Below are 24,592 nucleotides of genomic sequence, written 5' to 3'. Positions count from 1 at the left end.
AGGAACTAGAGGAAAGTTGTATTTCTCATCATTGTTACATCGCACCCTGACTGGCTCATCTCCTCCCCGAGACCCCTCTGCAAGGGGATCTCCAGTGGCCTACTAATGGGCTTTGGATCTCCACTCCGCACTCCCCACATCATTCACTATGGTAAGATTTTTTGTTCTGATGATGCCTTACACCTGATCCCTTCGATGGGTTTGAATTGCTTTCCTTGCAGGTACTATCCCAACCCTTCACCACAAATGCTACTAGAGTTCCTTATTACTTACATATGTCATAGAAAATAGCTTGAAAGGAAAAAATGGGAGGGGTATAAATATACATTTATTTGTATGTATTTTTGTATATTTAAAAAAAAGTTAAATTAAAAAAAACAATGAATCCATTGTTTCATCATCTAGCTAAAATAGAGAAAGATGTACTTTTGCCTGAAACAATTAGGATATCAGCAGGGGAAAGTGAGGTTGTCACAGGACCAGTCAGTGTTTCATTCTGTTGTGTGTAACATTGCTATGGGTTGAAAACAATACAATGGCACCTAACACACACACACACTCTCTCTCCACAGGTATATTTTGTTTTGTTTTGATTTTTTGCTTTTAAAAACCAAACCCATTACCATGAAGTTGATTCTACTCACAGTCACCTATGTAGGGTTTGTGAGACTGTATATGTTTATGGGAGTAGACAGCCTCATCTTTTTCCCATGAAGTGGTGATGTGACTGGCGCTAAGCAGATCAATGGCTTACCTCCACAGAAGTACAGAAAGAAGAGTAAATCAAAGAGAAAACACTAGCTTTCACTACCTGCAGAACATGTAACAGTTTTACCGAACAAAGTGACTACTTTGGTGGAAGTTTGCAGTACTAAAACTAAGGATAATTGCATGAAGAGATAAAAATCCCCGAATTTTGAAAGGATCAAATTTCAAGTTTTGGACTGAATTCTAAGCTAGGAGGATACAAACCAGGGGGGGAAAAAGAGTTAGAATAATAATCTCCAAAATTCATACAGGAATGAGAATAATTCCTATTTATACCATCCAGAATTTCAAAATATATAAGGCATCAATCGGGTAGAGTCCTTTAAAACGTATCGCATTCTCATGGATTGGAAGACTCAATATAGTAAAGATGTCAGTTCTTCCCAAGGCACGATATAAGTTTAATGGTATTCTGACACAAATACCATCATCCTACAAAGAATTGGAAAAACTGATTACCAACTTCATATGGAGGGGGAAGAAGCCCAGAAGTAGCAGAGAACTCCTCAAGAAGAAGGACAAAGTGGGAGGGCTTTCTCTACATGACTTTAGCATCTATTATACAGCCACAGTGGTCAAAACAGTGTGGTACTGGTATAATGACAGATATTCAGATCAACAGAAAAGAGCTGAAAACCCAGAAATACAAACATCAGCATACAGACAACTGACTTTTGATAAGGGCCAAAAAAATACCAAATGGGAAGTGGATGCCCTCTTTAATAAGTGGTGTTGGAAAAAATGGATATCTGCCTGTAGAAAAATGAAGCAAGACCCTTACTTCCCTGCATGCACAAGAATAAACTCAAGGTGGATAACAGACCTAGAGGTTAAACCCCAAACTATTAGGGCCACTAATGAGTGAATTGGAATAAGTCTGAAAACCTTGGCGCAGGGAATACATAGGGAAGGATACAAATACAGAGGAGTCACAAATTGACAAGTGGGATATACTGAAGATAAAACACTTGTGTAAATCAAAAGAATTCATCGAGAGTAATAAGAGAGCCCACAGACTGGAAAAAAACATCTTTAGCAATGACACATCAGAAAAAGACCTTATTACTGAAATCTACAATACTTTGCAAGCTTAAAATAAGACAAAAATTAACTGCCCACTAAAAAAAAAAAAATTAAATGCCCACTAAGGAGAAGGGCAAAGGATTTGAACAGAAGTTTCACAGGGGAAGAAATCTGAATGGCCAGTAAACATAGGAGAAAATGTTCCCGATCATTAGTCATAAAAGAAATGAAAATTAAAATAACTATGAGATATCACCTAACACCCTCAAAGATAGCCCAATTCAAAAATCAGGAAGCAACAAGTGTTGGAGCGGCTGTGGTGAGATAGGAACTCTCGTCCACTGCTGGTAGACCTGTAGGTATGTACAGCCACTATGGAAATCTATTTGGTGATAGCCGAAACAGATGGAAATTGAGCTAACATATAACCCAGCAAGCCCCCTTACTGGGCATATACTCAGAAGAGGCAAGAAACAAACCACGAACAGACATCTGTGCTCAAATGTTCATTGCCGCACAGTTCACAATTGCAAGGAGTTGGAAACAACCAAATTTCCATCAACAGACAAATAGATAAAAAAACTGTGGTACATACATACAATGGAGTACTATGCATTCCTAAAAAGAGGGATGACTTCCTGAAGCACATTGCCACATGGAAAGAACTGGAGGAAATCATGCTAAGCAAAGTAAGCCAAGCACAAAAGGACAAGTACAACAAGAGTCTGCTGAGGTAAGCTTAAAAAATGGGGGATAGGGGAAAAGCTACTATATACATAAATTCCTGGGGTGAGGTCCAGGTACAACCCAATCTAGGGATACATACAGCAATCAACTAAATAGGAGGGGGAAAGAAAGAGGGGGAAAAAAAGACATGGGTAATGGGGCAGCAGGGTACTAACCCACACAAGGGGAGGGTATTGTTTATATCTCCAGAGGAGAGGGAGAGAGAGACCAGGCTTCAACCCGATGTGCCAAGACATGAATACAACATACCAGCATGTACCAGGGAACCAATAAAGAGGTCTTCCAGGCAGGCCCCAATCCCAACTATGTGGATACCCCCCTCCCCCAGAAGAATGCACTTCAGAGGACAGCAATGCAGCTACAGCTTGTGGAGAGGGGTATGTCTGATTAAAGCACACAGGTGAAACAATGGGGGTGGGGGGTGGAGAGGAAGGGGAACATATCCTGGCCACCAGGCCCCAAGGACAATATTCCTGCTCAGAGCAGACAATCCACAGAGAGGACCACAGGGCCGGCTGGCCCCACCACAAGATACATATACCTCCCTGAACCATAGCACTATGGGGACAACACTGCAGACTCAGTGTGGGAACTGTGCCCAATCTGACCCCATCACCTTGAGGAGAAACACTAAGGGCATGCAACAGAGCAGCAAAGGGAGCAAAGTGATGAAATCCCTAGGGAATATCAAAAATAGACTTTGGAGACAGAGTGTGGCACCCCATCAGACTCAACTTGGAAACAGTCATAAAGACCAACAAAAGACCTTGAACTCTTTATAGACTTTTCAATTTTTGTCAGTGGCTTTCTTTTGCTGTTGTTATTTTATTTTTGTTTGGTTGTTTTGACTTCCTTTGTTATTTTATTGGGCTTTGCCTGTTTTTTGTACTTATTAAAGTCTCTGCATATCTATCTAGATAGGCGGGATAAACAATTTTGAGACAAAAATAACCAGACCTATAGTTCCAGGGGGATAAGGGAAAAGGGGAGGTGGGATAAAGGAAGGTGGTTATGGGGGGAACCAACCTAGAGACAAGGGAACGACAAGTGAACTAAATTCAAAGGAGAGAAGGGTATAGGATGCCTAGTGGGGCTTAATCAAGGGCAGTGTAGCAGTGAGGAATTACTAAGCTTGAATGTTGATTAAACATGATAGTGGGACAAGAGGAAAGGAAAAGAAAAAGGAAGAAAGACAAATGACATTTATAGAAGTCTAAATACAGGCATGTACATATGTAAATATATTTATATAGACCAAGAGGGGGATAGATCTATGTACTTATATCTATATGTTAAAAATTAAGGTGGCAGATGGACATTGAGCCTCTACTCAAATACTACCTCAACAGAAGAACACTTTGTTCTAATAATCCAGCATTCTGTGATGCTCACCTTCCCGACATGATTGCTGAAGACAAAATGGTTGCATGAGCAAATGTGATGAAGAAAGCTGATGGTACCCCGCTATCAAAAGATATAGTATCTGGGGTCTTAAAGTCTTTCAGATAAACAAGAGGCCATTTAGCTGAGAAGCAACAAAGCCCACATGTAAGAAGCACACCAGATAGTCTGATCATGAGGTGTCCATGGGATCAGGTACAAGGCATCCAAGACCCAAAACAAAATCCTACTGAATGTGAATGGGGGCAGAGGGGATCGACATGGAGTGTAGACCCAAAGCCCTTCTGTAGACAACTGGACATCCTCTCACAGAAGAGTCACAAGGAATCGATGAGCCAGTCAGTGTGCAGTTTAGCCCTGATGAAACACACAACTTTCCTCTAGTTCTTTAATGTTTCCTTCCCCCCACTGTCATGATCTCAATTCTACCTTACAAATCAGATTAGACCAGAACATGCACATTGCTACAGATAAGAGACCACAACACAGGGAATCCAGGATAGATAAACCCCTCAGGGGCAACAATGAGAATAGAGATACCAGGAGGATAAGGGGAAGGTGGGGGCTAAAGGGGCAATCAATCACAAAGATCTATGCATAAACCCCTCACAGGGGGATGAACAACAGAAAAGTGGTTAAAGCGTGACAGAGGATGATGTAAGATATGAAAACAATAATCTCTAATTTATCAAGAGTTCATGACGGAGGAAGGGTGGGGGAGTGAGGAGGGGGTGAAAATGATGAGCTCATATCAAGAACTCAAGTAGAAAGAAAATGCTTTGAAAATAATGATGGCAGCATATGTACAAATGTGCTTGACATACTGGATTAATGTATGGAGTGTGATGAGAGATGTAAGAGCCCCAATAAAAGTATTTAATTTAAAAAAAAAGAAAAACCGTATCACACTAATACTACACATTTGCCATGGAATAGACTATAACTCATGTTAACTCCCTGTGCATGAAAAAGAACTGTATTCCACAGGATTTTCAGTGGCTGAAAAAAGATCAGCAAGCTTTTTTGTCAGTGTTTTTCAGCAGATTCAAACTACCAACCTTTTGGTTGGTAGCCAACCACCACACAAGAACTTTGTATCACTTTGAATAATAAAAATATAACCCAAACCACAAGATCATTCCCCTTGTTCCAATTCCAGCATCATAATGATCCTACAAGACAAAGTACATCTGCTTCATACGTTTCTCAAAGTGATTAATTTTTAAATAAGCAGGCAACCACATCTTTCTCCTGCGGAGGGCCTAGGGAGTTCCAGCTTCCAACCTTTGCGTTAACAGGGGAGCACATAACCACTATGCCACTTTCATAGCAGTAATACAATTTCCCTACACAAGTCCTTTCTGGATTTGCACAGCAGAAAACAAAGCCAACATCAAGAAATCCAATAAAATCCACCATTAAAAACTGTAAAATTTGCAAAGCCCAACTTCTAATAAAAATTCATAAAGAAAAAAAAAACACAACAAACCCAGTAACCAGGAGAAAAATCAATCAATGGAAGCAGATGTAGAACTAACAGTGATGATGGAAGAGATGAATATGGTATGCTTTATCATAAATAAATATCTACTGGATTTGTGTGTTACTAATAGAGAGGTGTTGACGTCTTCAATGGTGACAGCAAATGTGTCTATTTCTCCTTTGATTTCTACCAGATTTCCCATAAATTTTTTTTGTTCTGTTTGATATGTTCATAAAAATTAAGAACCATTATTACTTCTTAAATAAGTGACTCCCTTATTACTATGTAAGCTCCCTCTTGCCCCTGATTTTCTTTCCCCCTAAAGTGTGCTTTGCATGAAATCTATCTACTCCAGCTTTCTTTTGATTAGTATTAGTCTGATATATCTATTTTCACTCTTTGCTTTTAATCAATCAATATCTTCATATGTAAAGCGTGTTGCTGGTAGGTAGCATAACTGGCTGTACTTATTTTTAATCTACCAAGTCTAGGTCTTTTCATTACTATATTTACAACATACACATTTAAAATAATTATTGATTTACTTACTCACAGCAATAGAATTGATGCTGAGTCGTAGTGACCCTAGAGTACACAGTAAAACTGCTACTGTGGATTCATGAGTGTATAATTTTTTACAGGGGTAGAGAGCCCCATCTTTCTCCTGATTATTGATATAGTTGAATTTAAATCTAGACTAGCTGTTAGAGTTTTATACTTGTTGTCACTGCTCTTTCTCTTTATGACTTCTCCGTCAACTGGGTATCACTGGAAAACTTATAAAATAATTTGATTAAATAAAATTTTAGAAATCTAGCAAAATGGGTTGGATGCATCTAGAATGATTATTAGAAAAATATATATTGGTCTGCTTAGTTTATAAAAGAAAAATTCAAATAAATGTTCTAAATTTCTATTTCAAGAAACTAAGAAAAAAGGAATAACAGATTAAACAGCAAGTTGATTAAAAATAATGTTATTTAGATAACACAAGATTGTTAAAATTAAATAAAGTTAATAAAAACAGCAGCAGATTATTTTAAAATTGATTAGCCTCTAACCAGTCTGATTACAAGATGAAATAAATTAATGACCAACATAAAGAAAAAAATATTGGGCCACTCAATCCCATAACCATTCAAGTAAAATAGTATCATGTCTGAACAAACCCAGTTTTATTTATTTCTTTCAAATCTTTGTTAAATTAATATTCAATTTTTGTCTTACTGCATTAACTAGGATTTATATAATTATGTTCAAAAGAAATTGTGAAAGGAGATATTGTTAATTTTCCCCTAATATAAGAAAAAGAGCATCATATTTCTTAACATTGGGCCATTAACAAGTTTTTTTCCTTATTGTCCTACATTATTTAACACATTGAAAACCATGACCTCTAATCATAATTTGCTAAAGATGATTTTTCTTCATAAATGTTATTGTTGGTATAGTTGTTTTCAAGTTGATTTTCACTCAGAGTGACCCATGTGACAGAGCTCACGCCCCCTCACTGCCATTGCATAAATGGTGACTTTTGGTGAGGCCCTGGGAATTCCTAAGACTGTAACTGTTTACAGGAATCTTTCTCCAGTGAAGCTTCTGATGGTGTTGAACTGTCAACCACGCAGATACCAGCCCAGCATGTAACCACTACACCAGCAGGTCAGAGCTAACTAATAGGATTCTCAGACTATAATCCTTTTTTTAAAAAAAATAAATCATTTCATTGGGGGCTCATACAGCTCTTATTACAATACATACGTACATACATTGTGTCAAGCACATTTGTACATTTGTTGCCATCATCATTTTCAAAGCATTTTCTTTTCATTTGAGCCCTTGGTATCATCACCTCATTTGTTACCCTCTGTATTAGTCTAGGTACTTTGGAGAAACAAATCCACAGTGACTCATGTCTAAGAGAGAGTTTTATGTAAAGAAAAGGTGCATCATGAAAACATCCCAACCCAATGCTGCCCATGCCCACAAGTCCAACATTAACCCATTAACCCAACACCAGTCCACAAAGTCCTCCACCTCACAAAACAGAGGCAATGATGCTGACTGCAGGAGGAAAGCTGAGTCAGTGAATGAACAAGCATCTCATCACTAGCAGGGGTCTCCACATGGCTGCTCCAGCACCCAGGGATGCATCGGGATAGGTCCATGTAGCTTCTCCTTGGGGATGTCTTGTAGGAAGTCAATCTTGCAAGCTGAAGCAGGGAACTGCTAAGGCAGCTGCACCCGGTGCGACCATCACAAAACAAGAGACCCGAGAACTAGAAAGGCGAGGCTTCACCACCCATTTATCCCTCCGCCTTTCAACCAGCCCCACATGTGATTATCGGCCAGGCTGGCACAATTAACTAACTCACCCTCCCTCCCACATGAACACTTGATAATTTATAGATTTTTTTTTTCATGCCTTACTCTGACTGATGTCTCCCCTCACCCACTTTTCTCTTGTCTATCCCCCCTGGGAGGGGGTTATAGATAGATCTTGTGATCTGTTCCCCTTATCTCCTCCCACCTTACCCTTACCCTCCTGGTATGGCTACTCTCAATATTGGTCCTGAGGGGTTTTCTGTCCTGGATTTCCACCTCTTGTCTGTACCCATGTATATTCTCTGGTCTAGCCAGATTTGTAAGGTAGAATTGGAGTCATGATAGTGGGGGGTGAGGGTAGTGGGGAGAAGGAACCATTAAAAAGCTAGAAGAAAGTTGCATGTTTTATTGGTGCTATACTGCACCCTGACAGGCTCATCTCCTCCCCACCATCCTTCTGTGAGGAGATGTCCAGTTGCCTATAGATGGACTTTGGGTCTCCACTCCTCAATCCCCCTCATTCGCACTGAAATGATATTTTGTTCGGGGTCTTTGATGCCTGATACCTGATGCTATCTACACCTTGTCACCACACAGGCTGCTCAGACTATAATCTTTATGGGATCACCAATTGTCTTTCAGTTTGTCATGCAGTGGTGGTTTTTGTCTTGCTGTGATTCTGGAATTTATGTCACCAGTATTTCAAATGTCAGCAGGGTCACTCGATATGATCAGGTTTCAATACAGATTCCAGACTAAGAACAGACTAAGCAGGAATAGACTGTCCTCTTCTGAGTAAATTGCAATAGAAAACCTTATACACAGAATCAAAACATTGTCAGATACTGAAAACTTCAAGAAAAGAAGCAGAACATTGTTGGAGATAGTGCAAGAAGATGAGCTTCTTAGGTTGGAAAACATTCAAAACATGACTGAAGAAGTAAAGAATACTCAAAGTAGAGTCTTCCATAATGACAAGGATGGAATAAAACCTGTGAGAGTAAAGCTTTGAAGACCTTTATTTGCTAGTGGCATATGTTTCAAAATGAGAAGAATCAACTGCAAACATCAATTAATAATTGGAACTTAGAAACTACAAGTTTAAATCTAGAAAAAATAGAAGTTGTGAAAATGAAATGGAACTCATAAATTAACATTGTAGGCATTTGTAACCTGCAATGGATTGAAATTGACTATTTTGAATAAAAAATCATATGGCTTATTATGCTCGGAACAAAAGAGTCAACGGGAATGGTGTTACATTCATCTTCAAAAAGGACATTTTAAGATCTATCTTGAAATATTTTGCTGGATCAGATTTACTTGCATTGTAGAAATCCAATCAATAGCAGTGTTATTCTAATTTATGTAGTAATCCTCAATGCTAGTGATGAAAAGTTGAATAATTTTACCATTATCTTTGGTTGGAAATTGTTCAAACACGCAATCAAGATGCATTGATAACTATTGGCAATTGGAATAGAAAATTGGAAACAAAGAGGGAGAAGCAATAGTTAGAAAATATGGTCTTGGTGATACAAAGAAAGTTGGAAATCACACGATAAAATTTTTCAAGGGTGATGCTTCTTCATTGCAAATATATTTGTTCCAACACAAAAGTACACAACACATGTGGATTTCTCAGGATGGAATAGACAGAAGTCAAATACACATCCATTGGAAGAGACGGTGGACAAGATCAGTCTTAGTAGTTAAAACTAGGATAGAGGTGTCTGTTCAACACACCATCAACGGCTCATATGTAAGCTGAAGAGTATCCAAACAAGTCCAGGAGAGCCAAAATATGCTGAGTCTATTCAACTTGAACTTTCAGACAAAACACCTCAGGAACAGATTTGCTGCTTTGAGCAATAACAACAGATGGCCTGATGAGCTGTGGAAAGTTATCAAGAACATCATTCATGAAGAAAGCCAAATGTCAATAAAACAAAACAGGAAATGTGAGAAAGGTCAAAGTGGATGTCAAAAGAGACTCTGAAAATTGTTCTTAATCAAAGAGTAGATAAAGCAAAAGGACGAAATGAAGAAATCAAAGAGCTGAATTAAAGAAATTGAGAGGGAAGCTAGAGAAGATAATGAAATATTATAGTAAATACATGGAGTTAGAAATTCAAAAGAAAGAACATGCTCAGCAGATATTTTTTTAAACCATTTTACTGGGGGCTCATACAGCTCTTATCACAACCCATACATACGTCGATTGTGTCAAGAACATTTGTACATTTGTTGTCATCATCATTCTCAAAACATTTTCTTTCTACTTGAGCCCTTGGTATCAGATCTTCATTTTCCCCCGCATTCCTTGCCCCCTCCCTTATGAACCCTTGATAATTTATAAATTATTATTGTTTTGTCATGTCTTATACTGTCTGACGTCTCCCTTCACCCACTTTTCTGTTGTCCACCACTTTGGGGGGGGGGTTATAGGTAGATCCTTGTGATTGGTTCCCCCTTTCTATCCTACCTTCCCACCACCCTCCTGGTATCACCACTCTCCCCATTGGTCCTGAGAGGTTTATCTGTCCTGGATTCCCTGTTTCCAGTTCCTATCTGTACCAATATACATCCTCTGGCTTAGCTGAATTTGTAAGGTAGAATTGGGATGATAGCTGGGGTGGAGGAAGCATTTAAGAACTTGAGGAAAGTTGTATGTTTCATTGTTTCTACATGGCACCCAGACTGGCTCATTTCCTCCCCACTACCCTTCTGTAAGGGGATGTCCACTTGCCTACAGATGGGCTTTGGGACCCCACTCCACACTCCCCTTCATTCACATTGGTATGATTTTTTATTCTTTGATGCCTGACACCTGATCCCTTCGACATCTCATGAACACACAAGCTGGTGTGTATCTTCCGGTGGGCTTTATTGCTTCTGAGCTAGGTGGCCAATTGTTTATCTGAAAGTCTTTAAGACCCCAGATACTATATCTTTTGATAGTCAGGCACCATCAGCTTTATTCACCACATTTGCTTATGCATACATTTGTCTTCAGTGATCGTGTCGAGAAGGTGAGCATCATGGAATGCCAATTTAATAGAACAAAGTGTTCTTGCATTGAGGGAGTACTTGAGTGGAGGCCTAATGTCCATCTGCTACCTAAATACTAAACCTATAAATATATGCACACAGATCTATTTTTCCATCATCATATATAAATATATTTACATATGTACATGCCTGTATTTAGACATCTATAAATGCCCTTTGCCTCCTAGTTGTTTTCTCTACTTCCTTTTAGTTTCCTTTTGACCCACTACCTTGCTCAGCCTTCATTTGGGTTTCAGTAATAGTAATTCCTCTCCATTACATTGTCCTTTATCAAGCCCTACCAGGCCTCTTACACTGTCCTCACCACCGATTTTGGATCACTTGTTGTTCCTTTGTCCCTGGGTTTGTTAACACCACTTCCTTTCCCTCACCTCCCCCTCTCCCATGTCCTCCCTGGAACCATCAGTCTATTGTTTTCTCCTCCAGATTGTTTGCCCTGCCTATCTTATCTAGATAGAACTGCAGAGATAATAATATGTAGAAAAACAAGGCAGAGCAAAGCAAAGCAACAAAAGAAAACAAAACAAAACAACAACAACAAAACAATGACTGAAAGAGAAAAGAAACACCTGTAAATTGTTTAAGGTCTGTTTGATGACTTTTAGGAGTGTTTTCCAGTCGAATCTGATGGGATGCCAATGCCCTGACCCCAAAGTCTATTCTTGGCATTGCCTCTGGACTTCCTTGCTCTGTTCCCCTTGCTGTTCTGTTGTGCACCCTTAGTGCTTTGCCTCAGTATGGTGGGGTCAGATCAGATGCAATTTCCACACTATGTCTCTAGTGTTGTCACTTGTAGGGTTATGGGTCAGTGAGGGATATTTTGTCGTGTAGTGGGGCTGGACATATGGTCCTCTCTGTGCATTGGCTGCTCTGAGCAGGGATATTGTCCTCAAGGCTTGGTGGGCCAGGATGTGCTCCACCCTCTTTTCCTCCCCCTTCATTTGCTCCTGTGTGCTCTGATCAGACATGTCCCTCTCCATGAGCTGCAACTTCAGTGTTATCCTCTGAAGTAAATTCTTCTGGGGGAGGGGCATCTGTCCACTAAGTTGGGATTGGTGCCTGGCCCTCAGATCTCTCTACTGGTTCCCTGCTTCATGCCAGTATGTTGCATTCACATCTTGGAGCACCAGGTTGAATTCTGGTCCCTCTTGCCCTGTTCCCCAGCTACCCTTTTTTTTCCCCTTTCCCCCCCTTCTTTTTAGTTGGCTACCATATGTATCCCTGGATTTGTTCTGGTCCCTGCCATACTACCAGGACCTCATCCCAGGAATGTTGGTATACAGTAGATTTTTCCCTATGCCCCTTTTGCATTTTTTTAAGCTTACCTCAGTGGATTCATATTGTACTTGTCCTTTTGAACTCATGCTGTACTTGTCCTTTTGTCATGTTCAGCAGATCTTGAACTAAAAACTCAAGAGCAAGTTCAAGCCATGGGTGACCATATTAAAAGATTCTTAGGCAAATGTTGAACAATGCAGGAAGCATCTAAAGAAAGTGGAAAAAGCACACAGTCGCTGTACAAAAACTATAAAATAATAATCAACATTCCACCAATTGAAGAGGTAACATATGCATAAGAACCAATAGCATTAAAAGAAGTTCAAGTTGTACTGAAAACATTTGCCAAACACAAGACCCCAGGAATCGATGGAATACCAGTTGAAATGTTTGAACAAGCTGATGAAACATTGGAAAAACTCACTCCTCCATGCCAGAAAATTTGGAAGACAGTTACTTGGCCACCTGACTGGAAGATATCCAAATTTGGATCACTTTAAAGAAAGGTGACTCAGGAGAATGGGAAAATTCTAGAACATCATTAATATCACGTGTAAGAAAAAAATTGCTAAAGATTATTCAACAATGGTTGCAGCAGTGTAGTGACAGGGAACTTTCAAAAGTTTGGGCCTGATTCAGAAAATGTGAACAAGGGATAGCATGGCTGACAGGAGATGGATCTTGGTTTAAAGCAGAGAATATCACAAAGATGTTTACACGTTTTAGTGACTATGCAAAGACATTTGACTGTGTGGATCATAAAAATATGAATAGCCTTGAGAAGAATGGTAATCCCACAACACTTAATTGTACTCCTACAGAACCTGTATTTGGATAAAGAGGCAGTTGTGTGAACAGAAAAATGGAAACCTGCATGGTTTAAAATCAATGACGCCATGAATCAGGGTTGTATTCGCTCATATTTATTCAATCTGTATGCTGAACATATAATCAAAGTATATGAAGCTGAATGTTTCATTACAATTGGAAGGAGACTTTCATTACACAGATGACAAACCTTGCTTCTGAAATCAAAGAAGACTTGAAGCACTGGCTGATTAAGATCAAGGATTGCAGCTTTCAGTATAGATTGCAATTCAATGTAAAGAATACCAAAATCCTCACAACTGGACCAATAAGTAACATCATGATAACTGGAGAAAAGTTGTCAAGATTTTCATCTTGCTTGGATGCACAATCACTGCCCATGGAAACAACAACCAAGAGATCAAGCAAAGCATTACATTAGGTAAATCTGCTGCACAAGATCTGTTTAAAGTATTCAAAATCAGGGATATTACTTTGAGGACTACAGTGCACCTAATCCAAATCATGGTATTTTCAACAGTCTCATGAAAAAGATGCATGAAACAGTTGGACATTGAATGAAAGCAGATGCATGAAAAAGTTGGACCAAGAAAGAATCATGAATTTGAATTAAGGTGGTGAGTTAGTAAATTGTGCCAACCTTGCCGATAATCACATGTGGGGCTAATTGAAAGGCGGAGGGATAAATGGGTGGTGAGCCTCCCCTTTCTAGTTCTCAGGTCTCTTGCTTTGTAATGGTCACACCAGGTGCAGCTGCCTTAGCAGTTCCCTGCTTCAGCTTTGACTTCCTACAAGACATCCCCAAGGAGAAGCCACATGGACCTATTCCGATGCAGCCCTGGGTGCTGGAGCAGCCATGTGGAGACCCCTGCTAGTGCTGAGATACTTATTCGTTCTCTGACTCAGCTTTCCTCCTGCAGTCGGCATCATTGCCTCTGTTTTGTGAGGTGGAGGACTTTGTGGACTGGTGTTGGGTTAATGGGTTAATGTTGGATTTGTGGGCTTGGGCAGCATTGGGTTGGGATGTTTTCATGATGCACACTTTCTTTACATAAAACTCTCTTATACATGAGTTGCTGTGGATTTGTTTCTCTAAAGTACCTAGACTAATACAGGTGGTGTTCAAGAATGTTCAAAGTACCGCAAACAACGAAAGGAGCCAATAAATCTGTCTTGGAAGAAGTACTGCCAGAATACGCCTTAGGGGCAAGATGGCCAGACTTCATCTCGCATATTTTAGATATGCTTTCAGGAGAGCTCATCCTAGAGAAGGGCATCATTTAAGTAAAGTGGAGGGGCAGAGAAAAATAAGAAGGCCCTAGAGGAGATGGATTGATTCAGACAGTGCCAGAACAATGGTTTCAAACATAAGAAAAGTGGTAAGGAAGTTGTAAGACTGGATGGTGCTTCGTTCTGTTATATTGTCCTGAGGCAGAATCAATATGATGGCACCTTATAATAAAAACAACAATTAAAAAGGTAATGATAATAAAAACTAAAACCAATAAGAGTTATTCAACCTACATCAGAATCCACATACTATGTAGTCATCAGAACTAACCAAGCCTTAAATCAAGATTTGAATTAAATCAAATAACTTAAATAACTGCTTTATTTGAGTTGAGTTTCATTTTATAATGCATTTCTGTCTCCATAAAAGAATGTAAACCTTCTCTATAGAATTGTTTTTAATATTTAACATATAATTTTTGACAACACAATTTCTAGAATAAAATTATTCTCATGAATATTTTATTTTTATCCTCATATTTTGAATAATAATTATATTTGGGTATAGTATCTTAGGTGGCAGTTACTTTATTTGCCTAGAGTTTTGCAATTCTTACTTCATTGTCTCTATTTCCATAACTCTTTTGAGAAGTCTGTCATAGATATTATTATTGCTCCTTTGAAGGTAAAAATGGCAAAAACAAGAAAGACTTTAGACAAGATAGATTGGCACAGTGGTTGCGTTAATAGGCTCGAACATAAGAACAATTGTGAGGATGGCACAGGATGGGGAAGGGTTTTGTGTTAGATAGAACACAGTGTTGTGAGTTAGAACCCACTCTAAGGCACCTAACAATATGAGTCATCTTTATGGGGAGGAGCATGGAGGCTGTTGTTTTGTTACTGGTTATTCTGACTAAATTTTAATGATTACAAAGTAATTTGAAATAAATGTATTTGTATTTTAAAAGTTAAAGAAAGCTAAATTTTATATTTTTTCTTTCTTTTTAAAAATAAAGCATTTTATTAAAGGCTCTTACACGTCTTATAACAATCCATACATCAATTGTATCCAGCACATCTGTACATATGTTGCCATCATCAGTTTCAAAACATTGTCTTTCTACTTGATCCCTTGGTATAAGCTTCTCTTTTTCCCTCCCTCCCCTCTCCTCCCATGCTCATGAACTCTTGATACATTATTATTATTATCATATCTTGGACTACCCACTGTCTCCCTTCACCCACATTTCTGTTGTTTGTCCCCCCTGGTGGGGGAGCGCTTATACACCAATCATTGCGAACAGTTCCCCTTTTTCCCCCTTCTCCCCAAATCTTCCCCTTACCCTCATGGTACCACTACTCCCATTACTATTCGTGAGGGGTCTTAATTTTCCTGGATTCTGTGTTTTGAGAACTTTCATCTGTACAAGTGTATATGCTCTTGTCTAGCCAAATTTGTAAAGTGGAACTGGAGTTATGATAGTGGTGGGATGGAAGCATGAAAGAACTAGAGGAATGTTGCGTGTTTCATCCATGCTATACTGCCTCCTGGCTGACTCGTCCTTCCTTGTATTATTATATAACATTTTCCATACTGTCTTTTAAAATAAGCTATTTAATTCTAGCAATATAGAATGAGACTAGGACAGCTTTTTAAAATTTTTTTTTATTTTTATTTTTTAAGGTGTCAGCAAGTTAACTTTATTCACAAGCGATGGGGACTCCATGCAAGTTTTTAAAATCACTTTTTTTTAACTTCAAGCTTTTTGTGTATTATAAAAAAATTGAAAAGCATGATCACATGATAACATTATAATAAAGAGATGTGTTGAGCTCAATCTTATCTTAACACTGCACCACCAGGACTGTCTAAGAATCTGACTCACAATCCACATACGATGAGTTTTTATGCACACTTAACCTCCTATACTCTTTTAAGGCTCATACCACTTGTGATGACTTTTACACACCTCATTACAACAAGAGAATGGCTCAATGGATTTTGTGAGTTTAAGGAATGGTGGAAATAGACATTTAAATATGGACTAAATTACACATCACTCTAACTCAAGGAAGGAAAAGAGAAACATTAATTCAATAGTAAAACATTAATATTTAAATGGAACTGTCTTCTATATTATATTAGTGGTAGAACTGTCAGAACTTTAATATTTGACTCCAATTAGAAACTTCCAAAAAAGAAAATTCCAGTAGAACTGGATCCCATTAGAATTCTCACTCGTTTCACTGTCGACAATTCCATTTACTCAGACAACCAGTTTGTCTGCTGCCTCGGTTCCTCATTTTCCTTGTAGTGCTAAAGTATTTTGGACCTGAGAATTTCAGAAAACACAAATAGTCCAAGACTGAGAGCTGCAGCTGTAAGTGCTCAGACATCTCTATGGGGAATCCTTTAAAGTAAGTACTGTGCAGAGAAATCAAACTGCAGCCTTAAATTACCAGGGTTTATTATTTTTTTGAAAGAAAGAGTCTCTTACTTCTTCTCACAGCCCATTGAATCTGTCCCTGAGGATAAAACAAAACAAAACAAAAAGCTGTTTTCAAAACAGCCAACCTCTGCTTCTATAGCTACAAATTTATTTACTTGAAAGGCTCCAGACTTGAGGCAAAAGTGCCTGAGGCTCTAGCTAATTCCACAAGTTGTAGCGAAATTCTGAAATCCTTTACTTTTCCAACCTTGGAGCCTTGGAGAACTAGCTCAGTAAAATCACATGTACAAAATGGAAATCTACATTTGAAAGTTTATTTTAAAGCCTATTTTTAAAACCTCACTCTTCATATGTCTTATTAACTTTTTAATTTTATTACTTTTTATATTTTCCTGAAATTATTTTACAAAGGAAGTTTTATTTAATTTGTAAAACATTCTATTAGGAGCTCTTACAGATATCATTACAATCCATAGTTCCATTAGATCAAGCATAATTGTACAATATATTTTCTTTCTTCTTGAATGCTTTGATATCATCTCCCTTTTATCCCCTTCCTCCCCAACTCTACCACCGCATGTATCCTTATTATATTATATATTATTATTATTGCCATATCCTACACCATCCAATATATCCATTCACCTACAATGCTGTTGTTCATTTCCCTCGAGTGGGATTATACATTAATCATTACTAACAGTTCCCCCTTCCTCCCCTCTTCCCATAACCTATAGGAGTCATTAGTCCCATTACTGTTTCTGAGGGGGTTATCTATCTTAGATTTCGTTCATTGAAATATCTTGATTGTACGAGTGTACATCCACAGGTCCAGCAAGATTAGTGAGGCAAAACTAAGGCCATGATACTGTGGGGAGGAGATGCCTTTTTTTAACAAGTGGTGCTGGAAACAATGGATATCCACATGTAGAAAAATGAAACAAGACATTTACCTCACCCCATTCACAAGAATAAAGTCAAAGGGGATCACAGACCTAGAAATAAAACCCCAAACCATCAGTACCATCAGGGAGGGAATCGGGACAAACCTAATAACATTGGCCCAGGGAATTCATGGCTCACTGAAACAGGGAAGGGTACACACACAGGTTAACTGGAAATTGACAAATGGGATTTAATAAGTATAAAACACCTGTGCACCTCAAAAGACATCATCAAGAGGATGACAAGACAACACACATACTGGGAGAGAATTTTTTGTAAAAACACATCGGACAAAGGGCTCATTACTGAAATCTACAACACCCTCATGACCTGCAAAAAGAGGAAAACAGTTAACCCTTGGGGAACTGGGCAAAAGAACTGTAAAAACCTTTCACTAGGAAGGAGATCCATATGGCCAATAAGCATATGAGAAAGTGTTCCTGGTCATTAGCCATAAGAGAAATGCAAATTAAAACTACCATGAGATACCACCTAACACCCCTCAGGCTAGCCCAAATCAGAAAATCAGAGAGCAACAAGTGTTGGAGGGGATGTGGTGAAATAGGAACCCTCCTCCACTGCTGGTGGTTGTGTAGATTTGTACAGCCACTGTGGAAAGCAATCTGGCAATACTTAAAGAAAATGGAAATTGATCTATCTTATGACCCAGTCATCCCTCTACTGGGCATATACCCAGAGGAGGTAACAAATACAATACGGCCAGTCATCTGCGCTCCAATGTTTATTGAGGCACAATTTACAATAGCAAAGACTTGGAAACAGCCTAAGTTTCCATCGATAGACGAGTGGATTAGTAAACACTGGCACATACACACAATGGAATACTATGAAGCACTGTAAAACATGAACCATCACGTGAAACACATTGTTTCATGGGAAGAGTTGGAAGGAATCATGTTAAGCGAGGTAAAGCCAATCTCAGAAGGACAGGTATAACATGAGTCCCCTGAGGTAAGTACAATCAGCATGGCAGGAATAGAAGAATAGACACTTATCTCACAATAAACGGGTGGAAGCATAGGTAGTGGGGGGGGGGGGAGGGAAGACCACACCCAGGGTGGTACATGTGAGTCCAACATAAAGAAGGTGAAAGGGGGAAAGAGGAGGGGGAAAGGGAGTGGGGAGAAACTGAGATGATGACATGGGGGGAACAGGGCACTAACCCACCCAGGGGGAGAGTATTGGTTGTGTCCCCACAGAATTGGAACGAGCCTACAGACACCACCATGATTGCCACACCAGGAGGGCAATGTAACACGTGGAGGAATCCATAAAAAACTGGACTATATGGCCGGCCCCAACCAGCAGCCTGTTCCACACCATGGAAGGGTGTGCCACAGAGAATGACAAAAGACCTTCTGGTGAGGGAAAGGAACCGACCTACCATTCTCAGACAGAAGCAGAAGCAAATGAAGGGGGAGGAAGGGAGGGAAGCACATCCTGGCCCACCAAGTCCTGAGGACAATAGCCCCACTCAGAGTAGCCAATGCAGAGAGGACCATATGGAGGGCACACTATGAGGTGTGACATCCTGCACTGACCCATATCCCCACATCACTGAAGACACAGTGTGGGATGTGTGACCGAGCTGACCCCACCACACTGAGGTAAAACAGTAAGGGCGTGCAATAGAACAGCAAGGGAAGCAGAACAAAGAAGCCCCAAGGGAACATAAAAAATAGACTTTGAGGCCAGGGCGTGGGACCCCATCAGACCCGACCAGAAAACATTCCTAAAGTTCAACAAACAGACCTTGAAGTATTTACAGGTTTTTCTTTCTTTTTGATTTTGTATGTCATTGGCCTTTTTTGTTACTGCTGTCATCGCTTTGTTTTTCTGTGTCACTTTGTCGCTGTCGAATTTTTATGTGCATATGATTATCTCTGCAGGTCTATGTAGATAAGATAGGCTAGAAAACAAGAAGAAAACAATAGGACCAATGGTTTCGGGGGGACATGGGAGAGGGGGAGGTGGGGGAAGGGAAGTGGTGTTAACCAACCCAGTGACAAGGGAACAATGAGTGATTCAAAACCAGTGGCAAGAAGGGTGTAAGAGGCCTCATAGGGAGTGATCAAGGGCAATGTAACTGAGAGGAATTACTGAAACCCAAATGAAGGTTGAGCATGATAGTGGGACAAGAGGAAAGTTAAAGGAAATAGAAGAAAGTAGTAGGAAGCAAAGAACATTTATAAAGGTCTAAATGCAGGCATGGACATATGCAAATATATTTATATATGATGATGGGGAAACAGATCTATGTGCATATATTTATAGGTTCATTATAAAGGTAGCAGATGGACATTGGGCCTCCACTCAAGTACTCCCTCAATGCAAGAACACTTTGCTCAACTAAACGGACATTCCATGATACCCACATTTCCGACATGATTGCTGAAGACAAATGTGTGCATAAGCAAATGTGGTGAAGAAGGCTGATGGTGCCCCGCTATGAAAAGATAAGGGTCTTGGGTCTTAAAAGCTTGAAGGTAAACAAGTGGCCATCTAGCTGAGAAGCAACAAAGCCCACATAGAAGAAGCACACCAGCCTGTGTGATCACGAGGTATTGAAGGGATCTGGTAGCAGACATCAAAGAACAAAAATCATCATTGTGTGCTCACCTTCCCCATACAAATGCTGAAGACAAATGTGTGCATAAGCAAGTGTGGTGAAGAAGGCTGATGGTGCCCGGCTATTGAGAGATATGGCATCTGGGTTCTTAAAGGCTTGAAGGTAAACAAGCGGCCATCTAGCCCAGAAGCAACAACTCCCACATGGAAGAAGCACACCAGCCTGTGTGATCATGAGGGCTCAAAGGGATAAGGAATCAAGCACCAAAGAACAAAAAATCATATCATCCTGAATGAGGGGGAGAGCAGGGTGAGGACCCAAGGCCCATCTGTAGGCAACTGGACATCCCTTTGCAGAGGGGGAGTGGGGAGATGACGAGTCACTTAAGGTGCAGTGTAGCATTGATGAAACACAGGACTTTCCTCTAGTTCTTAAATGCTCCCCCCCGCCCCCCACTATCATGATCCCAATGCTACCTTACAAACCTGGTTAGACTAGAGGATGTACACTGGTGCAGACAGGAACTGGAAACACAGAGGATCCAGGACAGATGATCCCTTCAGGACCAGTGGTGAGAATGGCAACACCTGGAGGGTGGGGTAGAAAGGGGGAACCGATTACAAGGATCTACATATAACCTCCTCCCTGGGGGATGGACAACAGTAAAGTGGATGAAGGGAGGCATCGGGCAGTGTAAGAAATGATAAAATAATAATAATTTATAAATTATCAAGAGTTCATGAGGGAGGGGGAGCAGAGTGTGAGGGGAAAATGAAGAGCTGATTCCAAGGGCCAAAGTGGAAAATAAATGTTTTGAGAATGATGGGGGCAACAAATATACCAATGTGCTTGACGCATATTTGTATATGGATTGTGATAAGAGTTGTATGAGCTCCCAATAAAATGATTTAAAATTTAAAAATGTAGTAATTAATCAAAATTATAATGAGTTTCATGAAATTAATAAATGGATATTACAAGAAAAATTAGTGTGGGGAGGAAATATTAAAGAACTAGGGGATAGTTATGAATTTCATCAATGCTATACTTCACCCTGGATATATTATCTCTTCCATGTGGCCCTTCTGTGAGGAACTGTCCAATTATCTTATAGGGGGATTTTGGATCTCCACTTTGTTCATACTCCTTCACATCAATGTGATTGCTTGTTTTTGAACTTCTGACACCTGTTTCCATTAACACTTAATGATCACACAGCCTGGTGTGCTTCTTCCATGTGGGCTTTTTTTGTTGAAGCACATGGGGCAGCAAGGTGTTTAGAAAGACAGTTCAGGAGAGACTTGGACAATGAAGGTAATTAAGAAGAAAACTATTAATATATGTTATAGTAAGTCAAAACGTATTCCTAATGTGATTTCAGTTCATTTAATCACTGATTAATTCCAAACAATATCTGTTCAAACACTTCATGATACTCAGTGAATGACTGCAAGCAAATTTTTCATTAATACACTTGTCTTAGTTTCAAGAATGCTTAAGAAAATATAAGTCAATCAAAACATTGTATTTCAAGAAAGATCTTGAAGTGTTCTTGTTTTTCTTGCTTGTTTTTAATCATTTTATTAGGGGATCATACTACTCTTATCACAATCCATACATACATCAATTGTGTCAAACACATTTGTACATTCATTACCCTCATCATTCTCAAAACATTTACTCTTCACTTAAGCCCCTGTTATCAGCTCCGAATTTTCCCCCTCCCTCCTTGCTACTCCCTCCCTCATGAACCCTTGATAAATTTGTTATATCTTCCTTTGTCCGACATCTCCCTTCCACCACTTTTCTGTTGTCCGTCCCCCAGGGAGGAAGTTATATGTAGATCCTTGTAATTGGTTCCCCCTTTCCACCCCACCCTCCCTCCACACTCCCAGTATCACCACTGTCACCACTGGTCCTGAAGGGATCATCCACCCTGGATTCCCTGCATTTCCAGTTCCTATCTGTAACAATGTACATCCTCTAGTCTGGGCCATATTTGTAAAGTAGAAATGGGATCATGATAGTGGCTGGGGAGGAAGCATTTAGGAACTAGGGGAAAGTTGTATGTTTCATCATTGCTACACTACACCCTGACTGGCTCATCTTCTCCCCACCACCCTTTCATAAGGAGATATCCAATTGCCTACAGATGGGCTTTGGGTCTCCACTCTGCACACCCCCTCATTCACAATGATAAGATTTTTTGTTCTGATGATGCCTGATACCTGATTCCTTCAATACCTCGTGATCTCACAGGCTGGTGTGCTTCTTCCATGTGGGCTTTGTTGCTTCTGAGTTAGATGGCCGCTTGTTTACCTTCAAGGCTTTAAGACCCCGGATGCTATATCTTTTGATAGCCAGGCACCATCAGATTTCTTCACCACATTTGCTTATTCACCCGCTTTGTCTTCAGCGATTGTGTCAGGAAGCTGAGCATCATGGAATGCCAATTTAATAGAACAAAGTATTCTTGGACTGAGAGAGTACTTGAGTAGAGGCCCAATGTCCATCTGCTACCTTAATACTAAACCTGTACATATATGCACATAGATCTATTTCCCCATCCTCATAAATATTTTTACATTTGTACATGCCTGTATTTAAACCTCTATAAATGCCCTTTACCTCCTGGTTCTTTCCTCTATTTCCTTTTACTTTCCTCTTGTCCCACTATCATGCTCAGCCTTCATTAGGGTTTCTGTAATTCCTCTCGATTACATTACCCTTGATCACACACTACCAGGCCTCCTACACCCTCCTCACCACCAATTTGGATCACTTGTTATTCCCTTGTCCCTGCGTTTATTAACACCACTCACTACCTTTCCCCCCATCTGCCCCTCTCCCTTGTCCCCCTGGAACTGTTGGTCCCATTGTTTTCTCCTCCAGATGTTCATCCAGCCTATCTTATTTAGACAGAGCTGCAGAGATAATAACATGCACAAAAATAAGACAGAGAAAAACCAAGCAACAAAATAAAACAAAACAACATCAACAAGCCAATGACTGAAAGCAAATGTTCTTTTTGAAGATGAATGTAACTCCAGTCCTCTAAATTGTTTCATTCCCAACAGTTAATCATATGCTTTTCTGATTCAAAATGCCCAAGACCAGTCCATTTCAGCTCACTAATGACTGGAAGGTAATTTTTTATGCATTCGATTTCATTTTTTACAATTTCCAATCTACCTAGTTTCTCACTTCATATATTCCAAGTTCTGCTCAGTAATTGGTATTCTCAGTTGTTTTATCTCATTTGAGTCATGCCCCATCAGTTAATGCTTTTTACTGATAAAGAAGGCTTTGCTTCCACCAACTTTACAGGCAGCTCTTCCTCAGTCATAATTTGAGCTCTTTCTGACTTAAGGGGCTCATTATCTGGCACTATCTTCAGCAATATTCTGCTTCTTTTCATGGTGTTTTTAGTATCGCTCAATGATTTGATTCTACACATTAGGTTTTTCATGGCTAATTCATCCAAAGTGGACCAGCTTTTCCTCCTTCATAGTCTGTTCTTAGTCTTGAATCTCTGCTGAAACTGGTTCTCTTTGGGTGACCCTACTGGAATTTGAAATACCAGTGATATAGCTTCCAGCATCACAGCAGCACACAAGCCACCACAACACAACAGAGTGACAGACAATGATCTGTTCAGTTAGTAAAAGTCAAGGCCTGAATGTCAGTTAACAAAGTTATGGTGACTGTTTTCTGGGATTTCAAAGGGGGTACTCATGATAGATTGTCTTAGAGGACACAGAGTGATCAGAGAAATTTTTATAGGAAAAACTTTCATGAAAACTGAAAAGTGCCTTGTTAAGAACAGGGCAAGGACATTTGTACAAAGGGTTTTCCCCATCACAATAGTGTGCTTGTTAATTCCTGAAGAGTAGCAAGTGCTGTCTCATGACAATTTCATTGAGAAAACTTATCCTATTCCAATTTACAATCCTGATCTTGATCCTCCAGACCTCTTTTTGTTTCCAAAAGTCAATGAACATTTAACAGGAACACTGTTTGAGCCCCTGAAGGATTCAAAAACTGCAATTTTGTCCTAGGATACATTAGAGTGCATAGAATTATACCAAGAAGGGTTATAGAAATGTAAACATCATCTTCAGAATTAGGATATTACAAGAAACAACTTCACATTTTGATATTTTGCTTTAATAAGCGTTTCAATGATTTTGTCCTAGAAATATTGAAGTTGTCAAGAATTTCATCTTGCATGTATCTACAATCAATGCACATGGAAGCAGCAGTAAAGAGATCAAAGTTAACATTGCAATGGGTAAATCTGCTGAGCAAGACCTCTTTATTTATGTATTTATTTATAATCATTTTATTGGGGCTCATACAATTCATCACAATACATAGATCAATTGTGTAAAGCACACTTATACATTTGTTGCCCTCATCATTCTCAAAATTCGCTTTCCTCTTGGGTTC

Source organism: Echinops telfairi, unplaced genomic scaffold, assembly GCF_000313985.2.
Source record: "Echinops telfairi isolate 266 unplaced genomic scaffold, ASM31398v2 ScPeMD7_3509;HRSCAF=4178, whole genome shotgun sequence".
NCBI classification, from domain to species: domain Eukaryota; kingdom Metazoa; phylum Chordata; class Mammalia; order Afrosoricida; family Tenrecidae; genus Echinops; species Echinops telfairi.
The sequence above is the reverse complement of the archived record's forward strand: the minus strand, read 5'-3'. Positions refer to the sequence as shown.